Below are 15523 nucleotides of genomic sequence, written 5' to 3'. Positions count from 1 at the left end.
AACACGGACCGACGGGATCGCGCACAGCAACTGATTGAAGCTCGCGTACAAAAACCCTACAAAACAGCCGCCTTGTACGCAGAGGGTATGATCCGTCTGTTTCGACGAGCTGACCATAACATGCCCGAGGCGAAGAAGGTGCATCACTTAATGCAAGGTGTCAAAGAACCAGTGTTTGCGGGCTTCCTACGAAATCCATCTACAATAGTAGATGAATTCATAAGAGAGGCGACTCTCATCGAGCGTGCACTGCGACAACGATACCGACACTTTGACCGCCTGCCGAACCACACGGCAGTAAGTGCTGCAGCTCAGAACACTGCCGTATGTGAAAGTTCCCTGCGACAAATAATTAGGAAAATACTGCGGGAGGAACTTCGGGCCCTCTGCGTCCTTTCTACCCAACCGGCCATCGCATCTGTTGCCGAAATTGTCCGCCAGGAGTTGAGGCAAGCCGTTACACCACCCACGCCAAGTTCTGAGCCACATCCAGCGAGCTACGCCGATGCGGTCCGTCTTCCTCCACCGTCATTCGTGGCGACACCCTTCCAGCCACGACCCGCAGCCGTACCTTGGTGGCAACGGGATTCCATGAGACGACCACCAGTTCGCCGAACTGACTTGTGGCGCATGGCCGACCGTCTACCTATTTGCTTCCGCTGCGGAGAACCAGGTCACATTGCCCGCTATTGCCGTCATAGCGATTCCGGGTTCGGGAACCTTTCTTGTCCCGCTTCTTACTGCTCTGAAGACCGTCGTGCCCACGATGCCGATCAACTGTCGACTGGCCAAGCAACTACACTGCGTCGCTGGCAATCTCCATCTCCTGCGCGTCACCTTGACTTCCCTAAGAGCTATGCAGACCTCACTAGAGGCCGTTCGCCTAGCCCGCGCCGAAGAAACTAACTGCTGCGACATCTGGGGGCAAGGTTGCTAATCGTCGAGACACCAAAAAGTTCCCCCTATCATCGCAAGAAGATATGACGACAACCTCGATGAATACGACGACGAATACTAATGCCGGTGAAGTTGTACGGGCTGATCTTGGCGTTTTCATTGACGGACATCATGTTACAGCACTGGTCGACACTGGCGCCGACTTCTCAATCATGCGACAAGAACTCGCCGACCGCCTTAGAAAGGTCAAGACACCTTGGACAGGGCCGCACATAAGGAGTGCTGGTGGCCAGCTGATGACTCCCACGGGTAAATGCACCACTCGACTTCGCATTGGGGATTCCATTTTCTTGGCCACTTTCGTCCTGTTGCCAGACTGCTGTAAGGAGCTAATTTTGGGCATGGATTTTCTTCGAGATCATGGCGCTGTTATCAACATCCCTTAACGTATGGTGACGTTTTGTGCACATCCGCATGTCGACGACAGCAGCGACAAAGTACACGGCCGTTTGTGAATAGCCGACGATGTGACGCTCCCACCGAGATCCTGCTGCCTTGTGTCTGTGTCCAGTGGGTGGCCTTCCTATAAAGATGTGATAGTGGAGCACATAGTCGCTCTTTTGCTCACGCAAGGCATTTCTATCGCGAGAGGCATCCTAATGCTTACTGGTGGCAGAAGAGCTCCTCACAAAGTTCAGCAACGAGCGCCATCAAATCCAGAAGGGTACCGCAATTGCCTACTTCGACGATATAGACCAAGCCGGGGATTGCTGTGCTTTGCAACCAGACGACGCGACAGTCCCTGCCTCGACAACTTTGTCGGTGGACATCTGTTCTTTGCTACCGCCCTTTGATAGGAAGCGCCTGCTTGGACTTATACACCAATTCGAAGATTGCTTTTCGTGTATGTCAAAGGTCCAGCGGACACCATTGACCAAGTACCGCATCATTACTGAAGACAACACGCGACTGATTCGGCAGAACCCCTACCGTGTGGCTCCGAAAGAACGCGAGGAGATTCAGAAGCAAGTACAGAAGATGCTCGTGGATGACGTCATACAATCTTCGAAAAGTCCTTGGGCATCCCCCGTGGTTTTGGTCAAGAAAAAAGACGGCAACTTGGGTTTCTGTATTGATTATCGCAAGTTGAACCAAGTCACGAAGAAAGACGTCTATCCACTGCCTCGCATAGACGATTCACTCGATCGGCTGCGTCATGCGCGCTATTTCTCTTCAATGGACCTCAGAAGCGGCTACTGGCAGATAGAAGTCGACGAGAGAGATCGTGAAAAAATGGCCTTTGTGACGCCTGATGGCCTTTACGAAGTTAATGTGCTTCTTTTCGGGTTGTGCTCGGCGCCAGCCACTTTTTAGCGTCTCATGAACACCGTACTATCGGGCCTAAAGTGGCAAACATGCTTGGTCTATCTGGACGATGTTGTATTCTCAGCATCATTCGAGGAACATCTCAGCCGTCTATTAACCGTACTCCAAGCCATACGCTCGGCCGGCCTGACTTTAAAACCAGAAAAATGTAATTTTGGTTTCAACGAACTCGGCTTCCTAGGCCACGTCGTCAGTCATGAGGGTGTTCGACCTGACCCGGCCAAAATAGACACCGTAGCGCAATTTCCTGCACCCCATGACAAAAAGGCTGTGAGACGCTTCTTAGGGTTGTGCGCCTATTACCGGCGATTTATCGAGGACTTTTCGTCTATTGCGGCGTCATTGACACGACTCACACGTGAGGACGTCCCCTCTTTTGGGGTGAACAGGAGCAAATCGCATTCAGTGAACTACAACAACGACTGCAAACACCTCCAGTCGTTGCCCACTTCAACCAGGAGGCCCCTACAGTACTTCACACTGACACCAGCAATGTAGGTCTAGGTGCCGTTCTGGTGCAGGGGCAAGACGGCTGTGAAAGAGTAATAGCCTGCACCAGCAGAACTCTCTCTCGCAGGGAGGAGAACTACTCGACCACCGAGAAGGAGTGTCTCGCCATGGTGTGGGCAGTCATCAAATTTTGTCTGTATTTGTACGGCCGCTCCTTCAAGGTTGTTAGCGACCATCACTCTTTGTGCTGGCTCACCAACCTTGAAGATCCATCTGGTCGTTTGGCGCGCTGGAGCCTAAGGCTTCAATAGTTTGACTTGACCGTCGTCTATAAATCTGGGAAGAGGAACACCGATGCCGACTGTCTCTCACGGTCGCCAGTGGAAACTGTCGCTCCTGATGACGAAAACATCGATGCGGCATTCTCGGAAGTTGTCAATACGGCCACTACTGCACGAGAGCAGCGCAGTGATCCAGAGCTGTTGCTACTCATATAATATTTAGGACAACATAAAGACGTGCAGCGGTTATTTGCTAGAGGACTGCCATCTTTTTGCTTACGAAACGATGTTCTTTATAAAAAAAAATGCTCACCAACCGGTAACCCGCACTTGCTCGTCGTGCCTGCCTCTCTTCGAAAATAAATTATGGAAGCGTGCCATGATAGAGCAACTTCTGGTCATCTAGGCTACACCCGAACATTGTGCCGACTATGATGCAAGTACTACTGGCCAAAGTTACCTGCTGCTGTTAACCATCACGTGCGAACTTGCGCCGACTGCCAAAGACGCAAAGCGCCTCCCAGCAAGCCAGCCGGTCTTTTACATCCAGTCGAAGCACCAGAAAAGCCGTTCACCCAGATTGGAATGGATTTCCTGGGTCCCTTTCCAACTTCCACAACAGGGAACAGATGGATTATTGTGGTCACTGATTACCTGTCCCGTTATGCGGAGACTAAAGCTATGCAGCGCGGCACAGCAGCAGAAGCCGCTCAGTTCTTCATCGAAAACATCGTGCTTTAGCATGGCGCTCTGACAGCAGTGATCACATACAAAGGACCTGCCTTCACCGCAGAGCTTTTGGAGTCGGTTCTCAGACTCAGCGGTACAGCTCACCGGAGAACAACTGCATACCATCCGCAGACAAACGGACTGATGGAGCGTCTCAATGGGACCCTTACAGACATGATCAGCATGTACGTTGACACGGAACATAAAAACTGGGATCAGATATTGCCGTACGTGACCTTTGCTTATAACACCGCTCGACAAGAAACCACTGGAATGACACCGTTAAGTCTGATCTATGGTCGTGAAGTCACGAGAACATTGGACGCCATGTTGCCCCATGAGTGTGACCACATCTATGTAGACGCCGAAGAATTCACTCAGCGCGCCAAAGAAGCCAGACAGCTTGCGCGCTCGTGCATTTGTCATCAGCAGCATCAAGATGCACAACGCTACGACAAACGATACAAGTTTATTAGCTACACACCAGGCGACAAAGTGTGGGTCTGGATTCCGATACGTCGACGTGGACTGTCTGAGAAACTGCTAAGATGGTACTTTGGTCCATACAGCTTCAGGCGATGCTTGAACGACGTGAACTACAAAGTGGCTCCCGACATTGATTGTAGTTCTAAGCGCAAAAAGCATTTGCCCGAAGTTGTGCACGTCGTGCGTATGAAACCGTATTTATTGAGTTAATTAGCTCCCAGTTACCGTTTTCGTACTACCACTTCATACGCCTGGTAGAGCACCTAAGTTGGCATCGGGATGATGCTTCTTTCGGAGGGAGGCAAATGTCACGTATTTGCTCAAGAAAGGCGATGGCAGTTGTGCATGTGCCACGAAGGACTACGAAATGGACGAAAAAGAAGAACTCGCTTGCGCGATCTAATTAAAAGATTGACCTAGTTCTGGTGTATCAATCTCTACGGCAAGACCTCTGTTTTGACGTCGTGACAATATGCTCTACAGCAGAATGCTGAATAACATCACTGCCTTGAACAATTACTTAAAAAGAAACCTCTTCGTGGTGAATGGGAGATGTGACATATTAATCTCTTTTTTGGCATCTAGCATCAAATACTATGCTAAGTCAATGTGAAATATGACAAAGACAGGCAATAATAATATGACACTTCCGGTTTGTTCTGATGTCTATAATGAAATGCAGAGGCATAAATAAGAGCATAAATATGGTGCTACTACATGTACATGCAACAAAGTGGAACTTCAATACTAATTAATTAAATTCAATTAGTTCTATGAATATGGATATCACCAGCAATGTTTTTACTGAATGATGTTACCCTCTTCATGAGATACAATAAAACACCACATTTGAATTGTACAAGTTTTCTGTTTACTAAGTTGAGCCATTTCTTATTAGATCATTTATGATGTCTTTGACAATCTGTGCGAATGCATAGCAATTGAAACAGCACCTGTTAAATCAGAGCAAAAATACTTTGTTCACTACAGTGAAGTTCAATATGTTATGACACCATTCTCACACGCTAAAGAAAATCCGAATAATTTGTGACAATCTTGACTTCAGAAGTATTTGAATTTCTAGACATTTAATGTTCAGGTATTAGCAGTTTGTTATAAAAGGATAGGAAAGAAGCTATATAAAGAGTAAAAATAGAGCTTAGTATAGTATTGTTCGGAGGCCAGCAAAAGAGCTTAAGACCTAGAAAAACAGTTGACTTTCCTTGGTGTTAGCGAAGGGCGTTAAAACTTTATTGCCAAAGACCAGCAAAGGCTTTTTTTAATCACAATCAAGAGAAGCCTTGCCTTGGTTTTTCTGCTAAGAAAGCATTTTCTTTTTGACCACCAAAGCCTCCTCAGGGGGTGTTATAGCATCTAAAGACCATAAGTACTTTTACCTTCTCAACTATCTCTAACCAGACAAACTTCCCAGTTGAAATGTATGGCTGCAAGAGGTAAATCGAATTTTCTGATTATGTTTTTAATGGAAAGCAGCGTAGGTTCCTTCTGCTCTGCTGTGCATGAGCCTGTAAGCACAGAAACTTATGCAAGTACAAAAGATCTGTACATGGTGACAGACTCCCAATAGTGCTGTGATCAAGTGCTCCCAGCTTTTATTTAACTGCAAATAACTTGCTTAAAGTGCCGCAGCTGTTGTTTCGTACCTATTGACCACATATCTTAGACATATACTATTACGCTGTGCTATAGTCAGTAGGCATGGAGTACCATTTGAGGGCTTTTTAAAAACTAATGGACCAGCTGTTGTCGATCGTCTGAGCATGTTTTCACACCCAAAAGTTTACACAACAAATGTTGCAACAATAGAATTTATTATGCATTAAATATGCCAAGCAGTGGTCTTTGAGTTGCAGTTGAAAATTGCAATATGGTAGTACATGATCAGTGTCAAGGCCCTCCACTGCCCTGGTCCTATTATTAATGTATGAAATGTGGTATTTTAATAAATAATTTGCATTATGAAGTGGGAAAAAGTAACAAGACCATAACTGATATTTTTTGGCCAAAATAAGTTACTGCTAGATCATGAAAAGAAGATGCACTGATTGAAATACGCCACACTTAACTGCACTGTGGAATGTAGCATAATGTTAACATTATCGTGTGCCATAAACATATCAAACAACACCTTCACATACACTCAACACCCATACATAGCCTTCATAGAGTACGAGAAGGTGTTTGACTCATTCAAGACATCAGCACTAATGCAGGCACTACTGAATCAGGGCATCGAAGAACGCTACATAAACATACTGGAAGAAATCTACAGTGGATACACAGCCACCATAAAGAAAATGGCAGAATTCCAATAAAGAAGAGTGTAAGGCAGAGAGATACAATCTCTCCAGTGCTATTCATCTCGTATTTACAGGAGGTTTTCAGGACCCTAGCTTGGGAAGAGTTGGGAATAAGAGTTAATTGAAAGTATCTTAGTAACCTGCAATTCGCTGATGACATTGCCTCGATGAGTAACTTAGGAGATGCATTACAGCTCACGATTACAGAACTGAACATGGAAAGCAGAAAAGTAGGTCTGAAAATGAATATCCACAAGACTAAAGTAATGTGCTACAGCCTCAGCAGAAAATAGCACTTTGCGATAGGTGGAGAGACGCTGGAAGTTGTAAAGGAATATGTCTACTTAGGACAGGTAGGAGCCGCGAAGCCGGACCATGAAAGTGAAGTAACCAGAAGAATAAAGATGGGGTTGATCACATTCAGCAAGCATTCTCTAATCATGAATCGTAATCTGCCACTAACCCTCAAGAGGAAGGTATATAACAACTGCATCTTGCCAGAATTTCCTACGGAGCAGAAACTTGGAGGCTTACAAAGAGGGTTGAGCTTAAATTGAGGATGACCCAGTGAGCGAAGGAAAGGAAAATGATAGGTGTAACTATAAAAGACAAGAAGAGAGCAGAGTGGGTCAGCGAACAAACCAGGGTTCAGGATATCATAGTTGTAATCAAGAATAAGAAATGGACATGGGCTGGGCACATTGCACGTAGGCAGGATAACCGCTGTTCATTGAGGGTGACTGTCTGGATTACCTGAGAAGGCAAACGTATGAAGGGGAGACAGAAAGTTAGGTGGGTTCATGAGATTAAAAAGCTTGAAGGTATAACATGGCAACGAAAAGCACAAGACCGGGTTGATTTGCAGATCATGGGAAATGCCTTTGCCCTGCAGTGGGCGTAGACAGGCTAATGATGATGATGATGACACCTTCAATGTACGACGTGGTTTAGATTTAGGTGTTAAGCAAAAAGTGAGCATGCCAAAGTTGCGCTGAAGGCAAAGCTTTCGCTTTTTATGCATATCGCAATTTACAGGTGACCACTTGACACACCAATCATACAATATATTTATAATGCGGTGGTCCACTGCAGCTCATGTCAGCAGAACCCTAACAACAGCATTCGCCAAAAGCTTGAGCAATAGGCTTGTTTGCAAGACCGAACATATGCATGGGCTTCTTTGCAGACGTTTTATATTTTCTAGAGACTTGCCTAAGTATGATGCACCGTTTCTGCGTAATTTTGACGTAATTAGTGGACTCCTTTTTTCTTGCATTGTCATGTAAGCAGCAGCCAAAGAAATAGAGGCCACAAAAGTGTACAGAACTGAACGGTTCAACTTGGTATAAGTGTTCACGTGTGATCACCGACAGGGGATATCGTAGTCACAGCTTTTTTTTTTTCCTCTATGCTACTTGGACTACCTGTGCGAGTAGTGGAAATAATGCGATATTCATACCGCCGGTGTCACACAGACACTTGTGATCGCGGTCAGGGCATCTGCGCCAAACTCGATGCTGTACAGCGCAGCAGCGACAAAGTTGTTGCGTGCGATCAAAATTTCTCGAGGAAAACAGGTATTAGTCACCGCTACACGGTCCGGATCAAATACAGTGCAGCGCGACCACATGCAGCAAGTACCTGTGTGACAGCGTTCACTAAAGCTTGTCAGAGCGCACGGCGCATTCAGAACTAACGTCCACACAGAACAGTCAGCACTCAAGCACCACCATATTCGCAAGAAATAATATCGCAATAATACAAACCACCGCACAACACCGAAACAGAGGAAGCGCTGACACACACATAACACAGCCAGCGGTGCCTTTGCATACCCGCACTGCTCCAGCCAGCGCGGGCGCACCGCTAGGTACTAAAGTGCCTAGAGTTGTTCGCGCAATTCGGCAGCTAGGTCGCGCGCGGTCGTGAGAAAAGCACCTAGCGAGAGGCTACTCTTATTAGTTCACGCCATGGCTTGCCGTGGCGCGGAAGTCATCTGTCTGGAACGGTGCTGCAATGTTATGTCACTGCCCTCCCTGTCCCTAAACTACAGTGCTTTGAAAAACTCTGCACCATCATCCTTAACTAAAGGGTGAAGCCCTTTACAGAACATTATCAAGTGTTAGGCAGTTTCTTCTTCCTCTCCACACGCACTGCACACTGTGTCTACCCCTTCGTATTTGGCTCGATATATCTTGCTTCGCAGTACTCCCGTCCTGGCCTCAAACAGTAGAGCACTACCCCGAGTATTATCATAGATCCTTTCCTTGGCAATTTCCTGCTTAAAAGTTCGATAGATCTCTAGTGCGGACTTCTTAAACATGCCCATTCTCCATATGTCAGTCTCCGTTTCCTTCACTTTCTTCTTAACAGATAGTTCTTTTTGGTTTGGCCACCTGCTGTTTCCTAAGTATTTACCAGTCAATTTCCTGGTTCGCTTCCTCCATTTTGTATCGACATTCTTCATGTACAAGTAGGTGAAAACCTTCCTAGCCCAACGCTCCTCCCCCATTTCTCTCAATCGCTTCTCAAATGTTATTTTGCTGCTAGCTTTCCCGGCCCTCAAATGATGTCCATCCCATATCACCTTGTACTCCCTGAGTTGGTGTATTCCCGTGAGCTCCTAAAGCAAGACTACCTATTCCACGTTGCTTAATTTCTAATCTTGCTTGAACTTCTGATCTCATGCACAAGACCGCATTGCCGAACGTCAGCCCAGGAACCATGACCCCTTTCCATATTCCTCTCACAACATCATACCTATTGTAATTCCACATTGCCCTATTTTTCATCACTGCTGCATTCCTGTTACCCTTAGTCGTCACGTATATTTCGTGTTCCCTTAGGTACTCGGTCCCATTGCTTATCCGTACGCCCAGATATTTGTATTTATCTGTTATCTCTAGCGTGACCTCCTGTATTCTGAGCTCACTACCTTCGTTGTCATTGAAAATCATGACTGCTGATTTTTCCTTACTGAATCTAAAATCTAACCTATCTCCCTCATTACCGCAGATGTCCATCATTCTCTGCGAATCGTCCTTGTTGTTGGTCATTAGCACTATATCATCTGCGTACATTAATGCTGGTAGTGCCTGATCAATAAATCTTCCTTGTTTGACTAAAGAAAGGTTGAAACCCAGTCCACTTCCCTCTAATTTGGCCTCGAAACCTTGTAGGTACATCATGAATAATAAGGGTGACAGGGGACACCCCTGCCTAAGCCCCGGTTTTACCTCTGCAGGCTTGGATTCCTGCTTTTTCCACTTTATAACTACCTTGTTACCTTTATAGATACCCTTTAAAAGATTAGTGACTACATGTTCCACGCCTAGTGTGTCCAGTATTCCCCACAATTTCTCTTGAACCACGCTATCGTACGCTCTCTTGATATCCAAAAATGCTAGCCACAGGGGCCTGTGTTCCTTTTCTGCTATTTCGATGCATTGAGTCAGTGAGAACAGATTGTCTTCCAACCTCCTGTGTTTCCAAAACCCATTCTGCAGTTCCCCAGCACCCCCTCATCCTCTATTCATGCCTGCAGACTTTCCTTTATAATCTGCATCGCCAGCCTGTAGACCACTGATGTCACTGTTATAAGACGGTAGTTGTTTACGTCAGCTTTGTCCCCGTTTCCTTTATAGATCATGCTCATCCTGCTAAGTTTCCATTCATCGGGAACTTCACCATCGATTATTATTTTGCTCACTGCGTCTTTCAAACCCTGCTTCGGACCTAATGTCTTTATCAGCATAATTGGAATGCCATCTGGGCCTGTTGATGTACTACTAGGAACCCTTTTCTCAGCCCTTTCCCACTCTCGTTGTGAAAATGGAGCCATTGCACCACTTGATTCGTCCTTGTCTATTGTGGTGCATAAAGTACTTCTTTGTTGAAATTTTTTGTCACCCTTGTTCTTATATATTCAACAGCTTCGTCCCCTTCTAGCCTAGCGCCTTGGGCTGTAGTTATAAAACTCTGCTCTAGGCTCGTCTCATTTCTTAGGGAGTTTAGATGGTTCCAAAATTTCGCAGCTGCCTTTATATCTTTTTTATGTACTTTTGCCAGCCACTGAGCTCCCTTTCTTCTAATCTTTTCATTGATCAGAAGGGATGCATCCCTTCTACAGCTTAGAAAGGTTTACCATTTTCTTTCAACATGATCTGCCAGTTCACCCCGCTGCTTAGCATGTCTGTGTTCCCTAGAGGCTTTCTGACGTTTTGCTATGGCTCTCTTGACTTCCTCATCCCACCAACTTTTGGGTTTGTGTCTTCTTTTCCGGGTTGACTTGTCACACGTCTTAGCAAGCTCTAGCTCAAAGAGTCTAATTAGATTCGTGTATGTCCACACTGTCTTATTATCCTCTGTGATTACTTTCTGAATTTGTTTAGTGGCTATTTCAATTTGCCTTTCTGGATAAAAATTTTCCTGTGGTTGCTCATCTTGTCTTCTTGCCACTTTCACTGCTCTTCCAAAACTTAGCTTGATACGTTTGTGATCACTACCCAGACTTCTGGAGCCATCTTCGTCTATGTGCATTCCCCTGAGCTTATCATACATCCTATGTGACATCAGTGCATAATCTATCGTCGACTGCAGCCTTCCTACCTCCCATGTTATTTGCCCTTCACACTTCTCGGTACTGTTGCAAAGGATCAAATCGAGCCTTTCACACATATCCATGATAATTTTGCCTGTCGGGTCGGTATACCCATCTATATCTTCTATGTGCGCATTCATATCTCCTAGTATAATTACCTCGCACTCTCCTCCTAACTCCTGAATGTCCTTTGATATACACTCTACCATTGCCTGGTTTTCCTCTCTGGCCTTTGCTCCCGTCCAGAAGTACACGAAACCAAGGATTGTCATTTGACCTGCCACTTTCCCTTTTAGCCATAAATGTTCCTTGCACTCCTGCTTGACCCTTTGTGAGTCTGTACTTTTATGAATGAATGACCCAATACCACCCCCCTTCTGCTGCCTTCTGTTCTATTACAATATTACCACGCAAAGTCCAGATTGTTTGGAGGTTGTTCCATGTCCCTTAGATGTGTTTCTACAAAACCGTATACCATCGGCCTCTCTTTCCTTAGCTGTTCTTCTATCTCTTCCCACTTCAGCCTGTTCCTACCACCCTGCATGTTAATATACCCTATGTCTGAATTGGCTTCGCGCTCGTGGCTACGTCTATTTATGCCCCGGACTCTACCTATCTTAGATATTGGTGCCACTTTGGAATCGTATCTGTCCATACCACCTGTCGAAGAGTCTCCCTGCTTGTTTTCTTCGTTACTAGCTATCCTGCACCCCGAAGGGCGCGCTTGCCCCCCAGAAAGCTACTGCGCGTCCTCCAATTCGCCAACCCCTCTCATGACCTAGCCGCCCATCGAAGCGAATTCTGTCGCGTTGAAAACCCCCCCACCTATGCACCTCTCTGTTTATTTACACCACCTCAAAGTCTTTCTTTCGACTCATCCGCCATATCTCTTGGTTTGCGTTGACAACCGCTCTTTGCAGGTTGCCATCACGCACCGGTACCTTCGGTATCGTGCATACCTCTACCTGTACCTTAGGAGAAGTGGCGCGCATGTCATCGACGTTTTTCGCCATTGTGGTTGCTAGTCCTGCTGTATCTTCATTTAAGACATCAATTAAACCGCCTGAAATTATCACGAGGTTTCGTCTATCAGCTGTAGTTTTGAGTTTTGCGCTCGCTTGCCTCATGACTGCTTCAAGCTTGTGTCCTGGGAACGCCCCTACTGCAACCCTCTTGTCACCTCTTACCCTTTGATGGCTTCTGTGCATCGATTTAAATTCGAGTCCACGGCGATTATAACATGATGTGACTTTTCAGCTGGAGCGTTCTGCACCTGGGGGCTACTTGCACCTGTGATGCCCGCTGCTTTGTCCCCTCCCAGCCCCACCACTACCTCGCTGAAACTGGGCCTTGTGACAATTGAACCTGCTAAACCTGTTTTTTCCAAACTTGCTTGCTCTTCCTTCTCCACTGCTCTGGTTACCGGTTCCCTACTGTTCTCTCCGTAGGCCGCTTCTTTGTTCAGCTTCGCTAGTGCTCCCTCGGCGGACTTCAGTCTTTCTCCCATTGCCCTCGTTTTCTTTTGCTCTGTCGCCAACGCAGTCTCGAGCTCGGCGATTCTCACCAGCAGTTCACTCTGGGCAACCATCATTTTCTCCATTTTTTCCTCGACCTCACATTGCCTACACTTCGCATCAGCCTCTTCTCCATTCGCTTCTACGCTTGGGTCCACTTTCAAACCAACTCCACATCCTGAACACTCTACAGTCTTGTTAATCATGTCTTTCTGACACCAATTGTCCCTATACTCGATAATTACTAAGCTCGAGCCGTGCACTACGAAAAAAAGAAAGTCTAAGCTGTACTACAAAAGTTAGCGTGTTAAATGTACGCGCACCTCCCCCACGGGGTGGCAAAAGAAAAAAAACAACAAAAAAATTTCAAACACACACACCCGCACTAACTAATAAATACCTGGTGACTGGCCCCCGAAAAAGCCGTACCATAAAATACGTGCTACGAAGAATTCAACCGCTGCCTTATAATTATAAAGACAGGCTCAAAACATGCAAAAACACTCATATTCTCAGGCGATCCGGAGCGCTGAAAAAACACGCCCATCCACCGTGACAGCCCGAACTGAATCTCGATGCAGACAGTGAATCGATGCCGAGTCATGGCGCAAACTAATACGAGTGGCCGCGCCCTAGGTGCTTTTCTGGCGACCGCGCGCTGCCTAGGCACGCAAATCGCGCGAACATCCCTAGGCGCTTTTTTAGTCCTTAGCGGTGCGCCGACGTCGACTGTCAGCGCTTCCTCTAGTTTGGTCGAGGTTGATTTTGGTGTTGTGTGGCGGTATGTATGGATTGCGGCATTATTTCTTGCGAATCTGGTGATGTGGCAGTGATCCTCGGCCGACCGATCCTTCAGAGGAGGGAGATCGAGCGCCGTAGGTGTTTCGTGCAAGCGGTAGCGTTGAATGACCAACATCCCGCGTCGATGTGGTATGCTCAAGTGCTGACTATCTTGTGTGTGCTGTGTGGTGGTTTGTTTGACAAATTTAGTTCCCTGCACATTTGATGATACCTTAGTGTTCGCTGATTCATGCGAGCCGTAGCGTTGAATTACACCCGTGTAAGCCTGATCATGTTTGTGCAGAGATACTTCCGAATGAGATTTAGGGTCTGTCACGCTGTACTGACAACACCACTGTCACACGGATTCTTGTTTGCTATGTCGTACCCTTTTATATCGCAGTTAGATGATGCCTGCACCGTATTTCATCTGATTAGTTTGGGCAGTTAGCGGTGACTAATACTGGTGTCACTCGAATACTTTTGAACGAGATCGACAGGTCTGTCGCTGCTGTGCCGGATCGAGTTTGGCGCAGACGCCCTAGCTGATTGCGATCAAAATTGCCTGTGTGACACCGGAATGATCGCACGTGCGAATGCTCAAACCCATTCTGTGCGCTCTTGTGGTCTCCAGCTTCTTGGCTGCTGGTTGCGTCAGCAGACGAGCATGCAAGAAAAACAGTTTACTATATATACAAAGCTGTTCTATCAAAACTATGCAGAAAAGGTGCATCATACTGGGTAGCTAGGTCTGTATTAATGGGACGTCCGCAAATAAGCACATGTTCACAGAAGGACTGAAAGTTGGACTAGTTGGTGACAGTACTTATTTTAACCCAGTGCACGACATTGCGGGCACAAAAGTGATTTGTCCCTTCTCTAGTGTCCGTGTAGTCCTGCCCTGTGCTACAATACATAGTGTGCACGTGCGTCACACAGCGCTGATTCGTCACTTCCGAAATGCGCCACCGACATGCCTGGGTACCTACTGACTCCGTGGTCGACCGCTGCCATGTTGTTTCCTTGTGCATGCGCCCGTTCAGTTTTGCTAACGATGCAAGTTGGAGCAGTTATCAGCTGCTGGTGTGGCAAGTTGATATAACAGTCCACGAAGAGCAGCAGAGCGTCAGGGTGTTCTCTTTGCCGAAAGTTATTACCTTAAATTGGGAACGCACACTGCGATTTTCCAAAAAGCACCGGCATGTTTGGCTGGCACAGATTGACAAAAATGACTTGAAGAACCGGTGATATTTGCATCTGCAGGTGTAACTTCATTACGGGTAAGTGCTATATCCAAGCACGTACCTGCAAACAAAGATAGGTACTGTATATACAAACTTGTCCGCGACCGCTGCGTGCACAATCAGCGTGTCAGGGAGGCGTTGAAAATTGTGAAGGCGATCGCAAGAATTCGAGTATTGCTTTCAAACAAACTGAAAATGGATGTGAAACGCTATTCGTTCACTCGCGATTTGAAGTATAGCCGGTCAATTCGAGTTGGGGGTCAGGTTTTTTAGAAATTGGTGGATTGATTCCCTAAAACAGTTTGCATCATTTTCAGGGACAATACTGTATATTAACGCACAACAACAAAAGTAATATACAAGGTAAAAATGAATCATAACATACGCGAAAAAAAGTGACCGGCATCCGCGCGGCACGCACCACGCGAAGTCTCTACCTTGCATAATATATTCCTTGGTTGTTTCCTCAAATTCAATCAAAGGCGCTCAACGTCAGCAATGTTTAAAACACTCAGGGAGCCGTACTGCCACTTTAGTGTGGGCCACAGCAATATATTAAAATTGTTAATAATATATCTCCTGTAAACTTGCCTAGCTCTGCACGATGACTCGTTTTCGATGGGAGCTGTGTGCTTCGCTCATCCACTTTTAAAATTGCGGCTTGAGTGATCGTGGCAGGCAGCCGATGTACGCGGTGGCTGGTATACGTGTCACACGTTTTGATTTTTAGGTTTTGTATCGAGTGAACAAGCGAGTCCTTCCTGACCCGATGAGCTCGTTAAAGCATCACAATGAAAAACCGCACGGCTTCTGTTCACACATTGCGCACAGCAAC

Source organism: Rhipicephalus microplus, unplaced genomic scaffold (genome assembly GCF_043290135.1).
Source record: "Rhipicephalus microplus isolate Deutch F79 unplaced genomic scaffold, USDA_Rmic scaffold_12, whole genome shotgun sequence".
Lineage (NCBI taxonomy): Eukaryota > Metazoa > Arthropoda > Arachnida > Ixodida > Ixodidae > Rhipicephalus > Rhipicephalus microplus.
The sequence above is the reverse complement of the archived record's forward strand: the minus strand, read 5'-3'. Positions refer to the sequence as shown.